General features: G+C 37.9%; 1 protein-coding gene across 3 annotated transcripts in view; it reads right to left on the bottom strand.

Moving 5' to 3' along the window:
• Positions 1 to 22986, bottom strand: part of luzp1 (leucine zipper protein 1) — a 65835-nt gene extending 42849 nt beyond the window's left edge. For all 3 annotated transcript variants that reach the window (XM_016279845.1, XM_016279844.1, XM_016279843.1), the window contains exon 1: positions 22623 to 22986. The gene's annotated coding sequence lies outside the window, so the exon portion shown is untranslated. The remainder of the gene's footprint in view (positions 1 to 22622) is intronic.
• Between the last annotated feature and the right edge of the window lie 489 nt (positions 22987 to 23475).

The following is a 23475-nucleotide window of genomic DNA, read 5'->3' as shown; positions in this document are numbered from 1 at the left end:
AAAAATGAAAAGGTACCTTAAATGTGAAATTAAAACTGCCAGTAGGTGGCAGCAAGTCACTGTTAAGGGAGTCATTGCGATTAAACCGAATCATTTAAACGGTTGATTCTTTCAGGAACAAAACACCTTCCTGTTGCTCAGAGATGCAAAACAGTGCAAAAACTAAAAAAAAAATAGAGCAAAAACGATGTCTGAAAATATATGAAAATATGGTGTCTAAAACGTAAGTCTCTTAATATTAACTTAGTTTATTGAACTGTTGTATAAAATCAATATCACATTTGTAATCATGCTGACATGCTGACTGAAAAAACGTCACTCTTCGTGTGATATTAACTATATGAAATGATATAAATATATACATTTTCTGCCCCATATCTTGAATTATGTGATAATTCTAAATGCATTTTAATAGACTGATTCATGCAGTGAAAGAACGCACTCTAAATGCGCACACGCATTAGTCTAAACTACTAAGACTTCACGTAATGTATGCGTGCACTCTGTAGGTGTGTTTTGTTTGCTTTTTGCCATATACTCGATAATATCAAATCGCACATCGTTAAAACAATTACGATATTATCGCAAACCATACATATCGCACACCCCTATACTGTTTAGATTTTTAAAATGCATTGTCTTATTATCGATCTATCAGTTTACATTTAAAGCTCTGCGTGATTGCAGGGTAAAAACATGGGTCGATTTTTGCATTTTTCTGAAATCTAAACAAAACAACAGTTTTATTGAAAATGCACATTCATTCTCTGCCAACAGGTGACGCTTAGGCATATAGGCACAACACAACGCAATGCAGCACCGGACTTTGAACATGCAGTGCTCATGAAATCATAGCCTTTTGAAGTTTAATCATCGCATTCAGCATATTGCAATTCTGGTCTTTCCATCCCCAAATTTAAGACCTCTTGAAATCATAATTAAGACTTTTTAAGGCCTTAAATTTGATACAACTAAATTTAAGACTTTTTAAGACCCCGCGGAAACCCTGAGAACAAAGCCAATTTATTTTAGCGAAGCCAATCTACCAGGACCACTTTTTTCTTCTGTGTTGGTGAAATTGGAGTACAAGAGTGACAACAAGCTCTTATTTTAGTGGCGAACACAAGCACGAGTGCCTCCAGCTCTGTTTACAATTAATCATGAAGTTAATAAGCTCTTAAATCAATGTGAACATGTTGCTCTATACATGCTAAGAAATGCTGAAATACTTCACAAAAGCACTGCTGACACTCAATCAGGCGAATCAAAACAAATCGGCTGAACAGTGTGTATAATGAGGTTTTTAATCAAAGAGCAACCATTGACAGATGGAAAGTTGGACGTGAGAAACAGACATGGAGTTATTGTCCCACTCTTGGACTGAGAGTTGATGACGGATGATGACATAACAAGGACTGACAGCGGTGCTGGAATTCAACCGCTGAGTAAAACACAGGCCAAGTTTCAGCTCCGATTTCTCTTATTATTCACCCATTGCTTTATTTTTCCTCTTTACATTTATATTCACTCTTTCTTTCTCATTCTGTCTTTTTGTTGTTAGAGACTAAAGCATGTTTCTTGTTCAGAGGTGAGGAGAGTGTCTAGAATTAAATTTCCCCATGTGTTTCTCCAGGCTAACACGCTGCTTCCTGTCTGCACTGATACCCCCTTCCCCTCAATCAATCCAACCAACCACAGCACAAGATTTATGAAAGTCAGCTTCAGAATGTTGATACAGGTGCCTGCGCCACCCCTATTTCTCCCTCTCTCACATACATCCAGACACTCTTAACCTCTTTCTACCCATTTGATATCCATCACTTTACCTAGTTGTGTCTCACATGTGTCTTTGCTGTAGAGAGACAAGCCTTTGCAGACCAGATACAATACAAAAATATTTTTTAATTAATATACTTCAGTAAGGACACATTATAAATTGTTTAAAGGGGTCCTATTATGCTCTTTTACAAAGTCTTGATTTTGTTTTGGGGGTGTACTAGAACAGACTCTCATACTAGGCTGTTCGAAAAACACATTATTTTTCACATATTTAACATTATTACAACACCTCTCTCCCCAGTCTGGCATGAACGGCTCGAATAGCTCCTGTATCAAATGAAGGCCTGCCTTCTGAAAAAATGTTGCATTCGAATTTTAGGTGTGCGTTAAGGAGGCAGCCTTATCAGTGGCGCACGAGATGCGATGACGATGTAAGTGTCATTGCATTATAATGTTTTTGTTAGCCTATCCAGTTGAAGTCACTAGATACGGCGCTGCTGTGTTTGTTAATTACAAATATTGCGGGAAAAGAGAACATCAATGCAGAGAAAATCTTGTTTACGTCAAAACTGAAACCAAGCCGTTCACACAGAACACATATTTTGCGCATTTTCTTGAAGAACATCTATCAGCGTTGCACTTGCGTCTCGCACAAAAGAGCCGCATGTTTAGAAAGCCATGTAAAATGAATGCAAGTTTAACTTTGAAAAAACATATCTCGAGACTTTATGGCGGGGTTTTCTCCCCCATCCCACTGCAACTCGTGTTTTTAAATGAAAAATGTAATCTGTGAGATTGGCTTTCGGCCCTTTGTATTAAACTATGATGCTGTTTTGTTTATAGTTGTTTAAAAGCAATTTAATTAATTATAATTGGTTTATAAACATTTTAAACATTATGCACTTTTTTCACAGATAGTCATGTTATCTTATATGCTTTGAATAAACGTGCATTGGTCGATGTGCCCTCTTGTGGCCTCAGGAGAGAAGCCAAAAGCTTTTCTTCACCCTAACTGAAATTATGCATTTTAAATTCGAATATAATTGAATATAATTCGAATTTAGTTTTTTAGCCATTTTGACAGCCCTAGTGTACATATGTAGAACATTTTAGTTTTTTTTTTTTTATCTCAGGGTACCACTCCAGTGACAGCTTTATACTTTTTTTCTGAAACTGTATAAGTAATGCAAAATAAATAAATATAAATCCTGAGAGTAAAGTAAAATAAAAGTAGAGATGTTGCTGCAGTCTCCACTGTAATAAAAGGATGGTTCACCCAAAAATGAAAATTATGTGATCATTTACTCATCTCGTGTCTTGTGTTGTTCCAATCTGTGTGACTTTCTTTTCTTCAGTGGGTTAAATCTAAACCAGCTTGATTTTAACTCGTATATGGGCTGTTCCGTCTCCTGAGGGGTATGTTAATGTAAATGCTGCCTGTGGTTAAACATCTAGCATAAACAATTACTTATACATTCACGTAACGTGTATATGTTTTTACCCTGTTCAAATGGAAATCTCTGAAAGAATCCGACAGAAAAATGACTTTACCATGTCCTCATAGAGTGTTGCTTGGCATGAGTTTTAGTTTGTATTTGTGTGGTGTACTTGTGGAATTTTGTGTGTGTGTGTGTGTGTGTGTGAGAGAGAGACTTTGTGTGTGTGAGTGTGTGGCAGTGTTATAATCTGGCACTGTGTTTCCAGTAGGGTTCGTGTGAGGACAACAGCAGTTTCTGTCTTCTGGACCCGAACTGACCCAACTGGCTCTGCGCATTACACAAACACACATATTTCCTTGGCGTGTGTGTGTGTGTGTGTGTGTGGAGGAAATGTGTAGGACAGTTTGTCTCGAAGTCTCTGTCTGTTTTTATGTTTTTTATGGGCCTGCTGATCGTTCTGCCATTATAGCCGTCAAAGCCAGTTTGCCGGGTCGCTCCAAGTGCAAGAACATTTCTACAGGGCTTTAGTATGTATGTGTTTTCCACATGGTCTCCATGCCAGGCCTGACATTCCTGCCGTGTGAGTCTGTCTCTGTCTGTTGTCATAGCTAATGAAGGTTTATGAAACCCTGACAGCATCTCTGTCCTGTCCTGCACACAGGCGCCCCTCAGCTTCAAGGGCTGGGGTGCTTTTCTCTGTGTTTACTTACATTTATGACCTAACTATGCCTAAATGTTACACTAGTTACAAAGTTGACCTGCATTATGCAGCTTCTAGAAGTATTTATTCCAAAGGAACCATAGCTACACATGTCGATTGAAGTATCACCGTAGCTACATGTTATACAATTATTATATAACATGAGCACTGTATGTTACACAATAACCACTGGTAATATGTTATGGAATATGCTAATCTGTGGTTATCATCAATGACTTTGCTCTCTGAATTTGTTTTCGAAGATGAGGTCAAAGTCAATTCTCACCATATTTTCAAACCGTTTTCAATTTAGATTAAAAGATAACGATCGTGCATGTTTCTTCATAGGCGATCTTCTCCCCTTTAGTCATGCGGTACCTCATGTACTTTTATATGATAAAAAGGCCATTGCACTCACATCCAGGTCATTCTGCTGAAGAGGGACAGTCTTTCTCGTACACCTTGTCCTACATACTTGTTAGTGCTTTGTGATGCTTCAGTCAGTTCAATCATTAACTCTGAACTACCTTAAAGGGCATCACGATCGGACATATAGTGAGGTCGCAGTCAAAGTGTCAGTCATGCCGTCTTCACATGTCCGGATCTAAAATATCACAGGTGTTCTCAGATTACCTAGATGCTATGTGGCATCAGATGAAACATTAACCTGTCCGGCAAATTAAGACACATTTAACATTTTCTGAAAGTCTCTTATCTCCTGCATGCTATGTGTGCGTTGATAACAAGAGTCATAAACTGAAGTAAGTGTGAATAATGGAGATGTGATGTGCACAGTCCAAATTCTCAATAGGAAAGCTAGGGTGTCTCCGACATAGTGATAAATAACACTCGTTACCTTCTCTAGTGCAGCTCAACCAGGTCTCGTCTAGGGATGTTCATTTTAACCGGTTAACAGTTAACCGACCGTAAGAATTTTTGACTGATTAATACAATCAGTTAAACGGTTTAGAAAGTCATTTATTTATTTATTTATTTTTTTCAGTAATTTATCAAAATATTTAAAAAGTATATATTTAATATTTTGTATATAAGTATATACAGTATACGTGTATGTGTAGCGCGTATATAAAAAATTGCGTTTTAAAACAAGTCACGTATAAGTCGCATTTTATTATTTCATTCAGAAATAGGCCTAATGCCAACACGAAATGTTTACAAACATTATAATAAACCCTGTAAACATAGCTAGGCTATTTTAGTTCCCCTCACTCCACAACAAATCCTTTCAATTAACAGTATTTTGAAAAGAACAAGAATTAAAGAAAATATAAGAAGCTATAAACGACAAGCCAAAACGAATTCAGTTATGCTAAAACGAAACTGAAACCAACGTTGGGTCTCTCATTCGACACAAAATCAAATGTTTCCTTATTCGCAACGTATTTGAATGGCAAATTATTATTTATTATGTAGCTTAGGCTACTTCACTGGCATTCCAATATCCACATAAAACAAAATCTTTTGCATAGCATCACGGCAGTATGGTGATAACGCTTAACGGCACAGATTTTACTACATATTTAAACTGAGCAGTGTGTTGTTTTCCATATGTTTGACTGACTGTATTTTATTATGATAATGAACAGGCTGCATTGTCAAGGTAGCAAAGTTGAACTGTGTGCGCGCATGCGGCGCCGGCGCAATCACTTGAATTTTTTCCTTCTAACAGTGGAAGCAACTATCCTTTTAGTCATAAAGATAATCGGAATTGTAAAAGGTTTGCTTTTATTTGTGTACATTCACAATAAAAACACATCTTTGTGCTTTTGTAAAATAAGCCTAAAGAAAAATAGGATGCCGCTTTCTGCCGTCGGTTTCCTTTCGCGCAGCACAAAAATGAACCGAAACTCTGCATACTAGGCTACTTGTTGCAGTTTTTCTTTTTCTTGTTTTTCTTAATTTATTAAAGTAAAAATATATTTCTCGTATAGGCCTATTTATTATTATTATTTTATTATTATATTCATATATTATTATTATTTATATATAGCCTAGCTTTATTATGTTTTTCTCCACTCGCAGAAGCGCTGCAGGTGCATGATGTGATGCATGTGAATCCTCATGTTCTGTTGCTTGCTGCATTTTTCAGATGTAAAATTGATCCCCGGGAAACAAATGTTAATATTTGTAACGGGTCACAGACACTTATACTTTCTAATTTAATTCAATTCTAATTTAAAATAATCTTGTCGGTTAACGGTTAATAATCGGTTAACGAGCGTCGTTTAGGAAAAATAACCAAATTGAACATTAGTTCACTAGTCTCGTCCCATTCGTCGGTATTGGTGATATCACAAATCCCGGAAAATATGCGTTGTAGTCCAAACGAGTCGTTTGTTGTAGTTTTTGAAAAGTGATTTCTGTTAAATAAAATATCTCCTTTTGAATTGGACATTGAGCTTTGTAACTTTGCAGATCTTTTTTATGCTCAAACAGCAACATTACAGACTAACTAAAGTTGAAGTAGTGAAAAAGCATAATAGGACCCCTTTAAAAGTGGCAGTAAGAACTTTTATACTGTTACAAAACAAATTTATTCTTTTGAACTACATAATCATCAAAAAATCCTCAAAGTTACCACGGTTTCCACAAAAATATTTAGCAGCACAACTGTTTTGAATAACAAAATAATAAATGATAAAATGATTTTACAAAGAAAAAGTCTCATCTGCCTAAAACTGTAAATAAAGATCAAAAAGAAGTACAGTCTCTATATTCAGGCCTGTAGATACTCAGACAGACTGACAGCTTTACATCCTATCACCAATCGACAGAAAGTGGGATGGTCAGAATATGTGCGGCAGCCATTCCTACGGAAATGCAGGTCACCAGGCATCGCCAAAGGCTTTGAGAGCTTGGTCTGATCTTGAGTGTTGTCAGGGTGACCATGACATCAGTGATCGCTTTTTTTGATCATTTTATTCAGTGGAAGCAGCTAAGATCAGTCTTGTTGCAGTAACGCATGGAGACAGCCAGATATGAACTAAACAGCAGAATACAGCATCTAAACTACACACAAGAACATTCACTGAACTACCAACACTACTTTAGTGAGTCAATGACATAGTCATTTTGTCAAGATGTTTTAATTTATTTTTAAAAAGTCATTAGAAACAATTTATACATACAAATTGTATGAATTTTAAATTATTTTTTAAATAAATGATACAATGTCTTGAAAACACCTCTGTTATGATGTTTCTAACTTCTGAACATTTGAAAGATAGACTGCCAAATCAGATTCATTTGGTTTTTCTCTCTGCTACACACAAAGGCAGCTCTCAAAATCAACCTCAAACAAACAGACTAATTTCTGCAACTCCCATACTATAATTAATCACAATTATAGATAATGATCATGGAAAACCACCAATATGCTCCAATCTCAACAACAATCTTTCCTTCATCCATTCTTTAATAAGCATGTAAATGGCCTGTAACAGAGTCACCCAGTTAAAATACTTCTTTATGAACAGAGTACAATTTCCAGAATAATAGGGGATCATACATAGAAAGACACAAGAAAGAGATCAGTATCCACATGATGAGCTGTTAAAACCCAAAGATTCTGCTGAGACAGAGAGATTCATTTAATGGGCAAAACTCATGCTGTTTTTCTCTAGTAAATGCTCTTTTAAATTACTTTCAAGTCCTCAGTAAAGAACAGGATTCTGAGTGTTACACAAGCCTCTTCCATAGCATGTCCCAGTGGGCAAAAAGTGGACCTTGAAGCGAGCTGGAAATGCTTCTAAAAAATGCTAACTATGCCCCTTTTCCCCTCTCCCTCCCCAAAGATTGAGTCCAGCCCAACTTAACCATCCAACCCAGAGCATTCCTGTGTTCTCCAGCCCCTTTAACAAAACACAGTGTGAGAGACGTCAAACACATTAATAACACAACTTTCCACTCAGCTGACCCAGACATCCCTTTTAAGGTCAAGCAGTTCAGATTTCTCTTTTCATTAAGTTCCAAAAATACCTCAAGAACCCAGAGAACAAGAGAAGGGAAGAGAAATCATTGCACTGCCCAGTTTGAGCTGACATCTCCTGGCTTTGATGACTAGAAGAGAGAGAAAACAGCCCTTTCAGATTTGGATCGACCTGATAAAAATCCTCAGAGGCCTCAGACATACATATATGAGACAGTCTAGAGGATTCAGACTCACAAAGGTAATGTGACGGGAATTTATATGAAAGATATTTTAACCTTTTTCTCCTTCTTCTCCACAAGTATAATGATTCCTGCCCAGGAGCGACACTGTTGAACTTTTTTAAATGTTTTGAATTCACACGTTTTAGGTGCCATCTTGTCCCCTTTTTTGCCTAACAATCTTCTTTAAGCTGTGTTTTAAGATCAGACTTTTGAAAGTTGTACTAGTGAAACTTAGTATTCAATTAATAATAAATAAACCAATCCAGATGGAGAAAATAATCTATTTTGACTGTGAAAGTCTTGTTCCATCTAGTCACACATTATTCCTAATGTTCACATTTTGTCCATTTCTCAAATAAATGTTTTTCAGAAAAGGGAAAACAATAGTCTGAACATCTGCACACAATGTGCACCATTCCTAGAGGTAATTTCTATTTTGTTATGCCTTAAAAGAGCTTTTGCAGAACATTCTTGGAAAATGTCCTGAATATGTTTAGCTTTGTCTACAAGTTTTATCCTTCATAGTATCTTTTTGACAGAAAAAGGTCAACAACTAATAACTGTTTTTTTACATCAATTTACAGGTGTAAAAGTAAAAGTAAAGTAAGTTGTATCATGCATGAAGGACAGCAATGGACATGCAGGGCAGAGTTTTCAGTCTTTAGGCTTGAAATGCCCTTTCAAATAGCAAACATTCCCAACCATATGTAAGCCATTACAGAACTCAGGAAAATGTTTACAATCGAGTGTCACAGTAGAAACATGTTTTCTATCAGAGATAAGGGAGAATAAGCCACGAACCAGAGCAGACCAAATGTGTGTCAGCTTCGGTTTAACTTTCTCAATGTGTTTGCACAGTTCACAGGTCACAGCTATCCTGCCTCTAATAAAAGATAGTGCAGTTCCGCTGTCCTCGGATAAACCACACTAGAGATGCCTTGCATTTAGCTCTGGTGCATCTGTGCGCGCGAAAGTCAAGAACGAGACAAAGGAAGTGTTATGTTGTTCCTCAGAAGGAATTGTTCTATATATATGGTTTTACAGTATGATGCTGAATCATCACCAGTAAGTGGATGCAGCTGATACAGTTCTCCATCTATTACCCTAATGCTAAGCAGTACTTTAAAATGGCAATCAAATGCTAACGGTTCCATTAGCTTGATATGTGATGTCCCTCTAGGCAACGTTCTAGGCTCCTTGATTTTTAAACAGATTAAGGGTTTGTAAGTAGTTGATTACAAAAATAAGCTTGTTGTTAGGATGTAGGGTGGAAAGCAATTTGGTCCGTTTGACACATGTAGTGCAAAAGTGAAGTAGAATAACTTTAAAATCAGCTCAAACAATGTCCCAAATGGTGAACTTGATGTGAACTTGTGGTTGTCATAATGGCCATGGACCAATACTAACCTACTAACCAGCATTATGTCAAAGTGTGGACTTTGGAGGCGCATTGCACGGCTTGAGGTGGCATTCGGGACAGGGCTCAAGTACACTCAAACATTTTAACGTTGCTATCCTCTATATAGAGCACAAATACATGATAGGTGATGGCAGATGTACAAGATAAAGGAAAATCTGATTCTCCTAAATTCTCCTTGCTGCATTACTCGTGGATTGCAGTAAACACAAGTATTACGAAAGCAATGGCTCACTCTCCAAAAAAATCTTTCATCTGTCAGATTTTTGACAAATGGGTCCATTCAATGTTTATTCAATAACACTCACTCTGAACTTAGTACTGTGTGTAGACAGCAACGTGGCTAAAATGTCGGTTAAAACTAGAGTTCATGCATCAGTGAGAAACAGTGCGGAAGGAGGAAGGGCACAGCCTCTTTCCCTGCCCATGCCTGAACCTCTCTGCTAGACTGGAAATCAGGTCAGCGCTGGACCCGAGAATCTCTGCTTGTGTTTCCATGTGGAGGATAAAAATAGGCAGCGCAGAGCAGAATTAAAAAAGCAACAGCCTCACAGTAAACGAAGAGGTGAAAAGTGAATTAGTTCTGAAACCAGGTGATTTGCAGGGCTGGGTGATATTGCTATAAAATTATTGAGTATAAATACAATACAGAAAAAGAAAATATTATCTAAATATTTCTCAGTCTTTTTCAGGCGTTCATTTTCATTCGCTATGATTGTTTAAAAAAAAAGTAATTTTATCTTCAATCAGAGCAGCCATCATCTTGACCAAACAGCTACAGGCAATTTGATTGACAATGATTAGGCCTAATTAAATTAAAAAAATTAATTTAATTTAATAGTCCAGAAATGGGTTTTCACTAAATTGACAAATTGAGGAAAAATTATATTTAATCATTTTCATTTATATGCACCAATATAACAATATATGGTGACAACCAACTATTTTTAATACTTTGAAAATGAGATGTCAAACAGAGATGTGAATATTTTTGAGAGACGAAAATGAATCACTGAATTATTTGAGTTCAGAATCGAAATTGGCAGTTGGAACACATTCATAAACGAATTCAACATCACTGTTGTTAATAAATTTCCAGAGAAAAGAAAGAATCGCAATACCAGTCTTACCTTTTTATCTGGGGTGCATTTCCCAAAAGCAACTATGGTCGCAAGTTCCGTCATTACCAACAGAGTTCAATGGAACTAATGACCATCGTTAGCTAACAATGCTTTTGGGAAACACACCCCTGGACATTACCTTTCCTAATTAACATCCATAAGGTTTCTTTCTTAATATCCATAAAAAATGCATTCTAATCACTAATTAACTGTATATAGCCAACACAAATCAAGGCAAGTATATTTTGAATACACAGCATCTCGTCCAGTCCTAGTCATAGTCTAAAGGTGGAAAAAACTCTGCAAGAGGCCTATTAGCCCTCTGTAGCACACTAGAATTTACAACACAGGAGAAGGAAATAAGGGCAGTGCCTGAGAGCCATCAGCCAGATTCCTGATGGAATTCCCCATCTCCAACCAATACAAACACGCACAGAAGCTAATGAACTTAAATATAACCATTTGGTTCTGCAGAGGTAGAGTACTGCAGCTGTGTCCGGCGTGCCGTCTCGGATACAGAGAGAACATTACACCATCACAGAGCATGTGGGCTGCTGTGAGTGCATCACTCCGGTTCCGCTGAGCTATTTCAGGAGACCTTAGAGATATTTCAAACACACTCCCACTCTCGCACCCACACTCCTCAACAGCAGCGTGGATACTTTCACACATGAAGGGGGAGAAAAAAACAGGGTCAAAGATCAATGAGGAATCATTTGCTGACTGACAAGCATTTGAGACGCACGCCAATAACCAGGTGTGAACAGCAATCTGTCTCAGCAGACCACTTGCAATCTGGTCACTGACATGGATCCAGGTGTAAAAATACCATATAAATACACACCTGCTCTTTAACGCACACTAAATCTTCTGTATACATGCTCAAATGTAAACACGGGCGTGTTTGTGCACAGGTGAGAAAGCGAAAGGGCGGGGCGCTTTTGAGGAGAAAAGACATTTGGCATCCTTTACAGATGACTTTGGGTGCTTAGAACTGGAGACTCTGATGAGTTCTTCACACAAGTATTTTCTATGATGCAAAACATCACAGAAGGAGCAGGTCTGAGCAGATCCAAGCACAAATCAGCAATCCCAGACGCAGTGCAGCACTTGGGATATCAGTTCTGGCTGTGTGCCTCTTTATTACTTAACTGCTGTGAGTTCTTGCATGCTAAAAGTGGTCAACTGACGTGGGTTTTTTAATAGCCAATGCCTATAACAAGGGTCGCTAATGCCCAATACAAGTAACAAAATTTAATCACAGCAAATAGAATATACTAAAAATTGCAGCATGTCAATGCACACCCATTTAAACTGAACTGAAATCTATTCAAATAAAAAACATATATACATTTAAAGACTGTTGTCTGTCATACACCAGACAGAATGATGGCGAATGTTTGTCTGGGTGACAATATGCCAAAAAACTCCAACTAGACATCAACTAGACCTGTGGGAACCTGGATTGCAGACCATCAGACACACTTTCTCTTTCCACTTCCACAAAAAGTAACTCTTTCTCCCTTCATTTTTGTATACGTGCTAGAGTATGCGCATGCACAAATGCAAGCGGTTGACACAAGCACTCTAGAAAGGTTTATCTTAGTCCAGTGTCTGCGCTATTTTTCTTCAGAAGTTATGACAGATAAAAATGTCATTGTACTCTTTTAAACTAAAGTTGTGGGTATCTCACAACCCACTCACACAAGCGCTTGTCAATGCAATTTTCTACTGTGAAACATCGAGTGTTGCCACCTTGAGGAACAACCAATTAGTGCTAAACAAATTCAATGCGCATGTGTGCAAGTTTTCAAGGAAAAGTTCAGACTACTTGCAGATTTGTTCATGTGAAAACCACAACTCAATTGTCATCAACAGATTAAATAAATGTCTTGGTTAGATCTATCAAACAAATTCTACAGGCCCTGCTTGCATTAAGATGTATTAAGATCCATTTCGGGTGTTCCAAATGCGATTTACACCTGGTATTAATACGCCTATCAAATGGACATACAGATAAGGTGCTGATAAAATTTGCAGACAAAAAAGGTCCAGTGTCTATTGTCAATAGTGTATTGATATAAGAAGCACAGCTCACAGAAGTCACTTTCAAACAAATAGCTTTCTGTGAATCCATATGAATAAAATCTGAGTGGAGAAATCTTTTACCCCAAACATAAAATTCCCAATTGCTTGGATCCCTTTTGAACCAAGTTGGTTAGACCAATGGTAAAATGTAACCACACGTGATTTGATCACATGCATATAATATGACAAAATATACTGGACCACTTGTACACCTGAATTTAGCACACTTGTGAACAGATGGCCTACCAAATTAGATTCTGGAACTTTTAAGAACCTATTCATTAAAATGTCTATACACAGAAAGTCTAACGTTGTTTTTAGGGATGCACCGATATGAAAATTTTGGCCGATACCGATAACCGATTATTCTTTATTTTTGAAAGCCGATAACCGATATGTTGGCCGATAAATCTATATCCAAATTGTTATATACTTTTTGAGAGCCTGATTACAAAAAAGGTCTCATCATTAAAAGCCACATCCCAAACACTTCAACATAAGCAGCCTAGTTTGAACGGTGTACGTTTTAAAAATATTTTTACTCTCCCATTACCAAATTTAGTCATAAAAAAGTCTTACAAATAAATAAAATAATGCATAAATAATGCAAACAAGTCACTGGACATCATTACACGTGTAAAGAATCAAAATGAATACGCCACAGATCAATAAAACAGAATAGCCTCTGCACGGACAATAATTAAATTATTTTAATTACTAAACCATATTGTTGATGAAAATAATAAGAGAAAAATACAAGTGGTTGTTGTTATTAATAATGTATCAATGATTTTGAAAAAGTAACAAATTAATACCACTGTTTTAAATAGCAGCCGTTGAGTCGTGCGTGCTGAAGCGCTGAATGAACATGGTAAACTGAAGCATTTTGCTGGTAGCTTATTTAACTCAAGGAAATGCATCCTGAGATTAATATTAATACAACATAAACATAATATTACAACTTATATATGTACAAAATGATGCAGTTATTGCGTGCTATAGTCAGAATGTGTGATCCTGTTGTGGATGCGCTCTTCCCATAACAACGCGCTGAAACACGGCAACTAAACCCAAAGAATTCCCAACGTTTTATTATAATAATGTTCTCATTAGAATTTTATATACACGACATTCCCAATCATAGTTATTAATGTTGTGCACTGCTGTTTGGGCTGCGTGTGCTGAGCTAAAGATGATCACTGGTAAACTGAAGCGCTCTTTTAACTTAACCAAACGCATTCTATATGAGATAAATCAGATATACATCAAATAAACACAATATTACAATGTACAATTGCACAAAAGGCTGCAAACGAACAGCGCGCATCTGAAGTGTCTCTGAAGGAAATAATGCATTATTTATCGGCTTTAAGATATCGGCCAAATTTTCTTATCAGGCCGATACCGATAACAGAAAAAATGAGCATTTATCGGCCGATACCGATATGGTGGCCGATATATCGTGCATCCCTAGTTGTTTTGTATTTTCATAATCCCTTTAAAACCAGGAGTAAACAGTCACAGAAGAAACACCCTTGAAGATCAGTCCTCAGAACAGACTGGGACAGCTGGACTGGTTCAGTGTATGTTTGTTAGTGGGAGGAGCTGCTGTAATCTTTTTGTGTTCACACTTTAACACCTCTTCCTCAAGCTAGATGTCTGTCAGCAAGCTCTCCCACTCCCTGACATCACAAAACTGAAGAGTGACTCAGATGTGCACCAGATCTGGTCACCCTTCCCCATGAACACCTCATTATATGTCAGAGTTCACAGGAACACCAAGAATTACTGAAAAAGTTTTGTCATTTCTTTCAAGATTGTGTATACTATATCCACCGCCATTTTCAAGATCATTTTAATGTCAAGGGCAGTGCTGCGAATACATTTGCTGGATGCCGAAAGCTAATCCACCAATGATGTTTACAATGACCTTACCGATTGACATGTAAAGAGTACATCTATGTGGTAAAATACACAACAAATTTCACTTCCTTTTGCATTTAAGGAGAAGTGCCAAATCACAGCCTTATTCTCACAGAGAAAGGAGAACAATGATGTCATGTAAAGTACCAAACTGTTCCATAAAGTTCCTGTAAAACTATGATTTTGTAACAGAATGAAGACCTACTGACAATGTGGTGTCAGAATCTGTCGGTTCATTTGAGTGAGAAAGAAAGAGAGAAGATTAAGAGAGGGAACACCAGGACTGAACCGAAATATTCAATTTAAACCTCAAACTAGTTATTTAGCCTCTCCATAATCCTCGGGTCTGGTGCTAAGTCTGGTAATTACTCTTATTGGACACAGATAACCATCACAAGCATTTTGCTGCATGCTTCCTCTATGGCGTTATTTTACTGTCAAATGTCGAGAGTGCACTGCTGTAGCGCGAAAGTACATTGCTATAATGCACGAGCACGAATCTCTCCGCTCGCACGCGGATTTCCTTTGCTCTCGCTAAAGTTCATGTCATGTAAAGTACCAAACTGTTCCATAAAGTTCCTGTAAAACTATGATTTTGTAACAGAATGAAGACCTACTGACAATGTGGTGTCAGAATCTGTCGGTTCATTTGAGTGAGAAAGAAAGAGAGAAGATTAAGAGAGGGAACACCAGGACTGAACCGAAATATTCAATTTAAACCTCAAACTAGTTATTTAGCCTCTCCATAATCCTCGGGTCTGGTGCTAAGTCTGGTAATTACTCTTATTGGACACAGATAACCATCACAAGCATTTTGCTGCATGCTTCCTCTATGGCGTTATTTTACTGTCAAATGTCGAGAGTGCACTGCTGTAGCGCGAAAGTACATTGCTATAATGCACGAGCACGAATCTCTCCGCTCGCACGCGGATTTCCTTTGCTCTCGCACTAAAAACCGGACGCATGCTTTCAGATATGTGCTGCTCTCGCCCAGAGTGTGCGCGCACTTAAAACGTGTCCGTTCCAATCGCGAATCTCTCCTTGCGCTCAAATGTGCTTGTGTGCGTGCTCAAACTGTGTCCTTTGCACTCACAAATCTCTCCGTGCTCTTGCGCTAGAAATGAATTATTTTCGCACCTGGATTAAACGTTGTCAAAAGTTATCAACAAATCAGCCTTCCATGACTGACCGATTAAAATGCTACGTGAAATCTAATTAGCTTGTCATAATACATATTATGTGTTCAGAAATAATGCGAGGAAAATGCTTTAAAAAAAAAGTCAAGTCACAGTAATTCAAATTCTAAATGACTGAAGGTATAACACCAGTAGACTATCATTAACTATAAATGTTCTGTAAAAACAACAGCAGCTTTCAGCCTTGATTAAAATGCTACGTGAAATCTAATTAGCTTGTCATAATACATATTATGTGTTCAGAAATAATGCGAGGAAAATGCTTTAAAAAAAAGTCACAGTAATTCAAATTCTAAATGACTGAAGGTATAACACCAGTAGACTATCATTAACTATAAATGTTCTGTAAAAACAACAGCAGCTTTCAGCCTGTCACCATGATGCAAACATGAAATATCAGACATACAGAAATAGTTCTTTACAGGTTTTTTATTCGATTGCGCTGCTTTTCCATTGTTTTTTCTGTGTAAACTTGGATGTGTTTGACTGTTGCGCTCGCGTCTCTTGCAGGAGATACATAAAATACTGCCAAACAGTAGGCCTGTCGCAATAATCAATATATCGACTTATCGCGCAATATGTGTATATGACCGCAATCATTTTTGGTGACGCAATATATCGCCCACTTATGTACTTAAAAATTAATGTCACCATGTTTTTGCATTCCACTTGCGCCCGTGTCTTCTGCAGCTTCTCGTTCATAACGTGAAACAAAAAGTTTAATCTGCAGATATGGCCTTGTTTAGGGGTCTGTGCCTCTGTGCATACGGACACCTGAGTTTTTCAGCAATAGTGTGCACCCTTAATTTACAGAGAAACATCTGTAGATGGAGAAATCTCCAGACAAGTTCTTTGTGCATTCATTTTTTCTCTACTTGTTACTTTGCGTGAACTAACCCTTTCATGCTTAATGTAGTCAGGGACAGGGTTGTATTTTATTTGATGCTATGTAGATTTGTTGATGGTTTTTGAGGATGAGGGCATCTCAAACATCCGTTTCAGTGTTGATATCTGACTAATTTGCTGAGGTAATTTTTTGTTTTTTTGAAGGAAGGAAATTAATACTCTCATTGAGCAAGAATGCAGTGACAGTAAAGTTAAGTCAATAAAGTCTAATTAATGCACTGACTCACATAACCACCTTTATCAAAGCAACTCACAAGAAAGTGCAAATATTTAATACTGACTCCATAAAATTCCTGTATCAACACAAAGACAGGGCTATTGCAAGATACTATTAAGTGCCAGTAAACTGTAATGGTATTTAGCTGAGTGAGCTAGTTCACTGTTCATACTAAAACACACACAGACAAGTGTTCTAGAGTCTTACTGGAAATCCATCAAAGCATTTGAGTCTAAGACAGGTCATGGCAGGTCCTCTCTGTACTTGTCTTCCCTCTCTCTTGCTTTCTGGGCCCCACCTGCCTAATGTAATGGAGCTTGTATGGGGGTTGCTGTTCTCTCTGTGCTTAGTGTTTCATTTATCTGTCAGCTCTCCAACCCCCCCCACCATCACCACTGCTGCTTACCTGACAAATGAATACTCATGTGTATATAATTTATCGTATATTTTATAGATTTTTCATGAATGAATCTTTTAATTAAACAAATCATTCCTGCTCTATTTAACAACTAATTTTTATTAATATATATATTTTACATTCACTGAAATCTGCCTTTTTTTTTAGGCATAAAACTGCTTTCCTGCCTATTGGATACCACTATATAACTATAGTGCAAACCAATAGCATCTGAGTATGGGCTGTAAAGAAGCAACACCATTGGTTGGATCTATTGAATGAACACACCCCCTTTACTTAATGAGTCATTAGCTGTGCACCAAATGACATACATTATGTATACTGTCTAGTTAAGCGTGTGAAGTGATCAAAATTCCAAATTTGTATTTTTGATTAAACAAGTACATTGTTGGGGATGTACTAGGGATGTAACAATTACTCCATAAGCGCCACCTGCTGTCAGAGAGTGGATTTACATATACTTATATTTACATTCAGTCTGTGTGCAGTTTCTGTCTGGCCAAAAACAGACCGAATTTGCATGCCCTGCTGTAAATTTTGACCGGTTTATGAAAAACAAGCTTATGTGGATTCTACACATTTAAACAATTCAGATAATCAATGATTGAGGTGATTTTGTAGGCGAGTAAATCAGCATAGGAAATAAACAAATTACAAGCATAGATAAATATAACAGAACAAAAGATACAAATGAAATAAGCAGTGCTTTATATTTTTCAGGTAAGTCTAACAGTATTCAGGTACAGAAATTGAATAATCAAATGTAAAACAATAATGCATAGTCTTCACTGTATAAACAAAATCTAATATATCTGTTAAAGCTACAAAAGTGATTTTTCTTTGTGTTTTGTTGTTTGATTAACATTCATAACACAGAAAGCCTCAGGAACATTAAAATGCTTTAAACCAATATACTGTTATTTTATTTCTCGCTGCGAGACCGAGGCTTGAGAGAGTTGTGAGTGAGGGCACGGGGCTGATACAGCTATTATAAGCATTTTTGGACTTGTCTTTTCCACTTAATTTAACACTTTAGAAAGTTAATAAAGTAGGAAGTCGCAGTTTAGAGTTAGAATCTTTATTTTATCTTATTTGCAAAAGATTGGAAATAATTTCGGTTTATTTAGATTTATTTTCAGTTTTTTGTTTGTTTTAGTATCAATATCTGGTAACACTGCATCGCTGGCACTTACAGTAAACTGAAACCAATCAAAAAAGCCCTTGGACAGGTTTTTGCTGACAGGATATGACATTCGGTAAGGGAAACGCAAAAATTATCATGATATTATCGGTCGTAAACGTTATCAACGCTGTCAAAAACAGTAGCATTCAACACTAGTACACACAGATCTGTAGAACAAGTAGGTTACAGAATGAAATGAAATACGCAAAAACTAGCCATGAAGAAGTCTATGCCATGTCATTCAGTATAGTTAAATTTTCACAAATCATGCTATAAACTTTCATAAGAGCACTAGACAAAGTTATTGTAGTTATGTATTGTTGCAATAAACAACTGATAAACTTACCCACCCTTAAATATAGTAAAGTATTAACAAATTTTGATGCAATAAACAGGGCATGATTTAAAATAAATCATCCCTCCAAAACAGAGAAAACATCTTTCGAAAACATCTACATGTCTGTCTCCTTTAAAGTGTTTATAGTAGGGCTGGACGATATGGCCAAAATTTATATCACGGTATATTTCTTAATTCCGGTCGATACGATATAATTCTGATATCCTCCCCACCCCGGACCTCTCTAATTTTCAAAGCCTGGGTACAGCCATGATGTGGAGTATTCCTATTTTAGTCGCATTATTGAAGTGCAGTAAAGACATGTAACTTACACACCTTAATCACATTATTACCGTTGTGTAGGACTTTTCGCAGCATTTTGCAACAGGATACACACAGGCAGTGGTCAACTTTTGACGGCAAACAAAAGAATGGCTTCAACAACGCCGTCGTCTGTTTGCATGTATAGCATGACAAATAATTAACTGCACTTGAAGCTTTCAGTAAATTAAAAATGAAACACCCAAAAGTGTATATGCCATCATAACGAAGACGAACTATGTTTAAGCCCCGTTCACACTGCCAGCGACAAAGCGACATGCTCCCATTATTTTCAATGGAGAGCTGGCGACTTCCAGCGACATGAGCGACAGTGACCGTTGGCGACAGAATGTGGGCGTGTCAAGCGATGCAAGTCAAGCGACAAAAGTTAAGAAATGTTTAACTTTATGCAAATGAACAGCGAATTTTGCGAGCGACAACCAATAGGAGTGAAGAATATGTCAGTGGCGCCCACGTCACCACCTCGAGTGCAAGCAAGACAGGACAGATTTCCTGAGCGATTTCACTGTAACCACATACATGGATATAAAAAACATGATGTGCAGAAAAGAAACTGTTGGCTAAGTAAGTTTGATTCATACAATGATGCAGTAAGCAGTTTAGCACTGGTTAATGATTTAAAGGGGTCACATGATGCGATTTCAAGTTTTCCTTTCTCTTTGGAGTGTTACAAGCTATTGGTGCATACAGAAGATCTGTAAAGTTGCAAAGACTAAAGTCTCAAATCCAAAGAGATATTCTTTATAAAAGTTAAGAGTCAGCCACACCTACCTAAAACGGCTCATTCTAACATGCCCCCACATGTCTACATCACTATGTGGAAATATTAGCATAATGTCGCCCAAATGTGCACGCAAAGAAAGAAGTGGTTTCAGGAACAGCAGATGCAGCCATGTCAGGGAGACGCTGTGTGTTTCAGTGCGAAAGCAAAAGCACTTTATTTGGCCTTCCGGAAGTAGATGCAATTAGGAATCATTGGTTAAGATTTATTTACAACAGAACAGCACAACCCAGATGTCCGAATTTGTGCAACGCATTTTATGGACGACAGTTTTTTGAACCTAGAAGAGTACAAGGCTGGCTGTGCACAAAGGCTATTTATAAAAATAAAATAAAATGGGTCAATTCCGACTTTGCTATGACAATCTGGCGCTTCTGAATCAGCGACTGTAAGTATGTTTTGTTATTAGTTTAAGTATTTGCTATAGACTGTTCAAATGCAGAGTTTTGCGCAGCGCAGAGTAACGCGTTGTGTGTGTGAGGGGAACAGGGTCACATCACAGGAGAGTGAACGGTCTGTCAGAAATCATAGCACGTCAGCTGTCTTAACCGCAGCTTGTGTACTGCATCATCACTGTGTCTGTCACGTGACTCTGTTGCCCTTTCGGGCTTGAACTAATGGTAAAACTAATGACATTATTAACTGTCTTGATATTAACTTTGAAAGCTGACGCTTGTGATTATGGTAAGGAGCATTACATTTCCGACACGTGCTTGCGGTGTTCGGCCAATCACAATGCACTGGGTCAGCTGGCCAATCAGAGCAGACTGCGCTTGTCAAAGGAGGGGGCTTTGTTGAAAACGACGTGTTTGAGAGAGGCGGGGCATAGAGGACCTACAATAATGTACAGTATTTGAAAAATAATGTGTTTTTTGAACATTAAAGCATGTCAACATATTCTGTTACACCAAATACACAAAATAATGATCTTTAAAATAGCATCATATGACCCCTTTAATGCACGAGCACTGCTGTAGTTTATATAACAAAACTCTCAACCAGCAGAATGGTACTTTTATTTCTTTTAAGTCTAATTCCTAGTGATATTAGAATGATATCTTAGTTTTACCGGCAACATAGTTTGTGATTGCATTTCCTAAAGATATGTCCAGACGTGCAGTCTACCAATAACATTAGAGCAGCACAGAGTTTAGCGACATACAGCGAAAAAGTCGCTGGCAGTGTGAACGGGGCTTTATACGTGAAATTCTGGAGGGGACGTCGGATGGCGTCGCGTGGTGACGTAATGACGTTTACCATTAATCGATCTATGTACTATAACATGTAAATCGGGAACATGAAAGGAATATTCTAAAAGCAACTCATGTAAACACCTTAATTGTAATATTGTCTTATTCAGAATAAGGTAAATAATTAGATTACTGATGTCCATGTAAACTTAGTCAGTGAGATGAAACAAATTTGCGGGTCTATATGTATTCTCGGCTTGGACATGAACATACACTAATATGTACAAACTGCCAAAACACATGAGGAAAGCATCAGTCTTCCTGACCTCTACTCGACATCCCACTGTTCTTACAGCACGCAAGTCAAAAATAAACACCTGATTTTTAGGCCAAGGCAAAAACAGGACTTTCCATGTCTAATATAAGCCTTAATATGAGCCATGTAAGGTTAGGCGTATGTTTAAAGACATCAAACTCGTTTAATTGTGCCTGTCGCCGTGTGTGAAGGCACCTCGCAGCTCTTAATAGCGGCTGTCAACATTAATAGCCACTGCTTGAAATCCATATTCTATTCGCGTTCGCGTCCGACAGTAACGTTAGTGCAGGTCAGGACTCATACTGCGTCAAAAAAGCTACACGTTACGATCCAGAAATCCAAATTTAACACGGAATATCTGACAGGCGAACATGAGCTTCATAGCCGAAGCCCTTAACATAGTCCCTCACCGGAATGAGACTTGCTTGCTTATTCGGCAGAAACGTGCGAAAAAACGCTTTCAAGGTTAAGCACGTAGAAAACTGCAAAACTTTCTGTAAGAATGACACTATTTAGACCCTGGCTTGTAACCGACCCAAATTCCCTCAAAGTCTGCGGTATTGTTCACAGAGAAAGCGACTTTTCCTGTTTGAAAACTCACTATATTCTTGGGAACGTCTAGTGTACGTGGCGAGGAATTTAATTCGGTTTGACATTTCAGTGCTCGCGCGCAACATATAAAGTGCAAATCGAGCTTAAATAATGTAAACGTAAACTTTATTTCGCTACATAGTGCGATGCTGCTGACGCAGAAAGCCTCAATCAAGGGGGAATCTCTGGTAAAGCCCCCTAAAATCAGAAAATACTCGATGATATTTTAGTTACCACTCAGCTACTAAACATCCGCCGTTTGGAAAGGCCCGGATAAGTTTACTCTCGCATCTCTACGACGCTATCATTCCGACATCAGCTACAAAATAGCTCGACTAAAATCGCCACAGTCCGGCTTATCGAGCTCCTCCGCTGCAGAGAACGGGAGGGGGAGGAGGGTGGCAAAGTTGCCGCAGTTTGGAGTTGTGTCTAGGGGGCAAGATTCCACCATTCAGCTCCCCTTCTACTAAACTAGCTTAATAGCCCCGCTTCGGTTTTCTCTTACCTTGAGCACCGGGAGAAGAACGGTGACAATTTTTAGGAGGTAGCTCTCTGGAAGGGCAAAGTACTCAGTCGCGTTTGACTTTTTGAGGATGAATAGAGCAGCTTTCAGCAGGGTCCTCGCTAGTTCCTTCTCTCACCCCCTCCCTTGCGCCGCAAGATCAAACCATCACATTCCTTCGAGATGAAAACAATGAAAAAGGTGGGTTTTCCTTTGCCAAGAAAGACCCACCCCTAGAACGACTACGCCGCCTGTGACCGCGGAAAGAACGCCCTGCCCGGCTAATACAGTCACGCCTCCCCCGGATGAGAGGGAAGAACGACGGATCAGACCAGCGCTGAGCTCTAGAGGAAGCTTGGGGAATAACGGAAACACAGTTCACAAGTAGAGCTGGACTTTTTTTAGCACTACAATTTATAAGGGTGTTAAAACATTTTTACAAATGTAAATAAACACACAAATAAATGTAAAAATTAAACACAAAACGTAAATAGAAAACAACATGACAAGGGCAATATTGTCTGTAGGCTATTGAATGCATGTGTGACGTCACTGCACAAGGTGAGCAATAACCATTCCACTGTCAGGCAAATTTGAATTGTAAAGAACAACATATTATACATTTGTTTATTTTGTTAAGGAAAATTCCACATACATAAGAAGAAGTGGGCTCAATGTTAACCAAATTTTGCACATTTTATAAATGACTTTAAACTATATGTAAATCTCTTAGAACAAACAAAAAGCATTGAAAACATGAAATGCTCTGAAAGCATTGAACTTCATGTAATTTTCTTCCTATTTTCTTTTCTTTTTTTATCTGCCAGCTAATAATGTTAATTTGATAATGTGAATA

Source organism: Sinocyclocheilus grahami, unplaced genomic scaffold (assembly GCF_001515645.1).
Source record: "Sinocyclocheilus grahami isolate Dianchi unplaced genomic scaffold, SAMN03320097.WGS_v1.1 scaffold134.1, whole genome shotgun sequence".
Classification (NCBI taxonomy): Eukaryota; Metazoa; Chordata; class Actinopteri; order Cypriniformes; family Cyprinidae; genus Sinocyclocheilus; species Sinocyclocheilus grahami.
The sequence above is the reverse complement of the archived record's forward strand: the minus strand, read 5'-3'. Positions and strand labels throughout refer to the sequence as shown.